Raw genomic sequence first — 4,825 nt, forward strand, 5'->3', positions numbered from 1 at the left:
GTGACATACGTGCTTATGTGATTGATGGGGAAAGGAATCTACAGGCAGCAATTGTAAATGGGTGAAGGAGGGTAACAAAATCTCTATAAAAGGAGCCCTCCTCTCCCTTGTTCATCAGAATCTCTTCCACCATTGGGCCTTATGTTGCTGTAGTTCTAGTCTCCCCAAGCCTCTTCCATGAGCCTTCTCTTCCTCTTGTAGATATTCTCTTATGTAGACTCTTGAGTCCTTCTCTCTCTAGTTTATTCTCTCTCTATGAGTAGTCTTGGAGCTTCCGCTCCCTCTTGTATGTATGAAACCTTTTCTTCTGCCTTGTGTTTGTAGTGTTGAGGTGGATTCTCACTCTATTTGTAATGAAGGTCACTTCAGGTTCTCTCTCTCTCTCGAGTGTCTCTTCCCTTTTCTTTCTTTCAAAGCCTTAAAAGTTCTTTCTATTCGGTTGCTCACCGTGCACACATGGTCCATTTGTTTCCCGAGCCACTATGCAAACTTCTTCCCCTCTTCTAGGCAAAATCTATGAGGGGTGGATCGTTGATGAAGGTGGAGTCTTGAGGGAGCATCCTGCTCAGGCGAAATTAGCCTGGGTGGAGGGTAGTTTTCATGACAGTTTGACCCCTGTTAGTGTTTTGCTCATAACTTTCTGCTCGATAGTCCGATTGTAATGAAATTTATATCAGCGTGAAGCTCTCTTCAAGGCGCATGTTCCTGTTAATCAGATCTTGAATCAGATACTGCTGCAAAAAGTTATGAGTCTCTGTGTTTGACAGTCTGTTTTCATGACAGTTTTTACCCCCTTCCAGTAAACTGTCCATATCTCTTCAACCGTCTGTCTGTTTTCAATGAAACTTATATCAGCACGAATCCATCTCAAGGCGCATCTCTTTTTGTACTTGAATCTTTGATATCATGTCTCTACTGAAAGTTATAGGCCTTTGTGTCTAATGACAGTTTGTAGAGTGTTTTGAGCTAAGTATAAAGGTGTCTATGAAGGAGGTGCAATGTTTCCTCGGAATCTACCCATACCTAATCAGCCCCTTCAAACTCCTTGATATATATCAGTTCATGTCATGTTGAGCCGCAAGATCTTCTTTCAACAATGTATCGCTCTTCTCTTTGTTGCAGACCGGCTCGCTGAGATTATGGCCTCTGCTGATCCTTTCCTTCTCCCTATGCTTGACTACAACATCACTTGGGATGTTACCATCTTCATTCTCATCTAAGGGAGGAAAGTATGGTGTGGTATCTTGGCATAAAAGCTTCTTTCTAATGTCTCATTCTCAATGATAAGTATCTTTGGCAGTCAGTTCGAATGCTGCAGGAAGTGAAGAGGTGCGTGAAGTTTATTACCCCCAACTTCATGTCACAATACCATTGTAAATCTTAAGCTCATTCCCATATTGTTTTTCTAGGGTAGCAAACATTTTTCCCTTATGATATCTTTATCGGCAAATATGATGATATTTGTCAAGGAGTTGACGAATATCATCTGGTGATATTTCATAGATAAAGAAAAGCTGAGGCCTCTCCCAAGCAGTGTCATCACAAGCAATCATTCAATGAAACTCCCTTGCACTCAACACTCTTTCCAAACTCTGAAATGATATCATGTATGAAAAAAAAGCCCTTGTTCAAATTTCATGACATGTGATCGGCAATGAAATATTGAGCTCCTTTTCTTACCATGATTTTAAAATTGAATTCTTGTAGCAGTATAAGCCATCAAGTGATTCGGCCTATGGTACATTGCCAATTCACAAGATACAATAAGGCTTGATGATCTGTGTGGAAGATAAAGTCAGTAGCCAATAGATAGTGTCAAAATTTCTTCACGTTGTAGATCAGTGCCAAGGCTTCTCTTTCTATTGTGGTGTAATTCACCTCTACATCATTTAGCTGTTTGCTTGCAAAGTATACTAGGTAGTCTTTGTTGTGTTTTCCAATTGACATAACACACTCCCTACTACATAATTGGAACCGTTATTATGTACATGAAAGTCTATGTCCCAATTTGGTGCCACTAGAATAGGCGGTTGTGATCACTCTCCACTTGAGGGTTTCGAATGCTTGTTCGTGTTCATTTATGTAGATAAATTTGACTAGGAGCTTATATAGGGGCCTTGCAATCATGGCATACCTTAGTATGATTCTTCTATAGTATTCGGCATGTCCCATGAAAACTTGGATTCCCTTGGCATTTAGTGGGGGGGGAAGTTCCATGATGATCTTTATTTTGTCCATGTCAGTTGCAATCCCATGTCGAGAGACTATGTGTCCCAAGACTACTCCGTGTGACCAAGAATTGGCATTTTAGAGGATTCAAAGAGATTCCATACTCCCTACATTTTTTAAGGACCTCTTCAAGGCATTTCAAGTGATCCTTTTTTCCTGAGCACAAGTCGTCCAGGAAGACTTGTAGGAACTTGTTGAGAAATTCCTTGAAGGCGGTGTACTTTATCCTTTGAAAAGTAGATGGGGCTTTGCATAAGCCAAATGGCATGACTCTGTATGCAAAAATGCCCCATTCTATGGCAAACGTTGTCTTTGCCTGATCTTGAGGTGCAATTTGTTTGGTTGTACCCATGAACCCATCTAAGAATCTATACACTTCAAATCATGCTACCCTTTCTAAAATTGTTTTATTTAATGGTAGGGTCTAGGGTTTAGGAACAATCTTTGATTGTTGCTGCATTGATGTTCTTGAGATTCACACCTATTTTGAGCTTCTTGTTTTTCTTAGGAACAATCGCAATTGGTGACACCCAATCGGTATGCTCGATCTCATTAATGAAACCAGTATCCAGTAATTTTTATAGTTCTTCATAGACATGGGTGCCATACTTAGGATTTGTCCTATAAGGTCCATATACCTTTGGTTTGGATCCTTCCCTTATTGGTATGGTATGTACTACAACTTCTGGGGAAATCCGATTCATTTCTTTATAGGACCAAGCCATGCAATCTCTATATTCCATTGGCCATGCTTTTAATTCTTTTTCTTCTTCTAGAGTGAGCTGTTCACTGATGTATACTACTTTTCTTCTTCTCCACCCAAGGTAATATTTAGTTTCCTTTTAAACAGATAACACCTTGCATTGTTGTTTGTCCATGCTCGCTTATTTGGCCTCGCTCGCTTTTCTTCGCTCGCTTTTTGGTAATCCTCCATAGAATTCAATGCAGTAGTCACAAAATATCAGTGGACCTGTAGTGTCCTCTAGCAATGGTTCACATACTTTGCCATGGACAGGCAGATTGAGATCAGGAGAATCTCCTCAAAACAATGCAGTTAGTGGTATGCAGATATCATGAAAAGGAAAAGAGAAGGTAGATCAGCCCATGTTTGATGTGAATGCGGGTCACTCTTATGTGGATGGTGCATCTAGTGGCTCAGAACAGAGCATTGATGATGAGTTGGGTATTCCTTCTATTGTTACACCTGGAGTAAGGAAGACCAGGGATGTTTTGAGAACACCTAGAAGTGAGCCTATTTTATGCAGGTCTACTAGAGCTAGGTGTCCTGTGGATAGGCTAAAATATGATGGATTTACATCCATTCACTATGCCTATATGGTCAACGTGATACAGGAACCAAAACCCACTTCTTTTGAGCAAGCCATGGGAAATGAAAAATGGGAGAAAGCCATGGATGAAGAAATGGATGCCTTGGAAGCAAATGCTACATGGGAATTGGTGCCTTTGCCTAAGGACAAGAATGCAATTAGCTGTAAGTGGGTTTATAAGATCAAGCACAATGCAGATGGTTCTGTGAACAGATACAAGGCAAGATTAGTTGTCAAGGGGTATGCACAGACATACGGCATTGATTATGAAGAAACATTCAATCCGGTTGCAAGGATGGCAACTGTAAGAGCAGTCATTCCTATGGCTACATCAAAGGGATGGTCTTTACATCAGATGGATGTAAAGAATGCCTTCTTGCATGGTGATTTGCAAGAAGAGGTCTTTATGGAGCAGCCACCAAGTTATGTTCATGCTATTCATCCTGAGTTTGTTTGCAGGTTGAAGAAAGCCTTGTATGGTTTGAAGCAAGCACTTAGAGCATGGTCTGACAAGATAGGACAGTATCTTGTCACTATTGGCTTTCAGATTTCCAAGGTAGATTTCTCACTCTATGTGAGAAAAACAGAGAAAGGTATTATGCTGCTTGTCATTTATGTTGAAGATTTGATCATCACAGGTGATAGTGATGAAGATATCCTTCATGTGAAAATGCTATTGAAGCAGAAGTTTGAGATGAAGGATTTGGGAGAGCTATGTTATTTCTTGGGCATTGAGGTGATTAGATCACCAAGTGGGATACAACTCTTGCAGAGGCAGTATGGATTGTACATGCTATCCAAATATGGGATGACAGGCTGTAAGCCTATTTCAGTTCCTTTGGAGCAGAATGTGAAGCTGAGCACAGATGCAGGTGAGCTTTTGGAAGACCCTACTATGTACAAACGCATAGTAGGAAGTTTGATTTATATGACTATTACCAGGCTAGATTTAAGCTATGCTATTGGATTGGTAAGTCAGTTTATGCAGCTCCAAGGAAACCGCATTTGGATGCGACTAGACGCATACTCAGGTATGTGAAGTCCACATTGCAGTATGGACTATTTTATGAGGCTGGGGTTCAGATACAATTGCATGGATACACTGATGCTGATTGGACTGGTAGTACTTCTGATAGTAGACGATCTACCAGTGGATATGTGTTCTCTTTTGGGAGTGTTGCAGTCACCTGGAGCAACAAGAAACAGCCTCCTACAGTTGCCTTGTCGAGCACAGAGGCTGAGTATAGGGGTGCAGCAATGGCTACATG

This window comes from Dipteris shenzhenensis, chromosome 15, assembly GCF_047967505.1.
Source record: "Dipteris shenzhenensis isolate YYH24624 ecotype China chromosome 15, Dip_SZ_1.0, whole genome shotgun sequence".
NCBI classification, from domain to species: Eukaryota; Viridiplantae; Streptophyta; class Polypodiopsida; order Gleicheniales; family Dipteridaceae; genus Dipteris; species Dipteris shenzhenensis.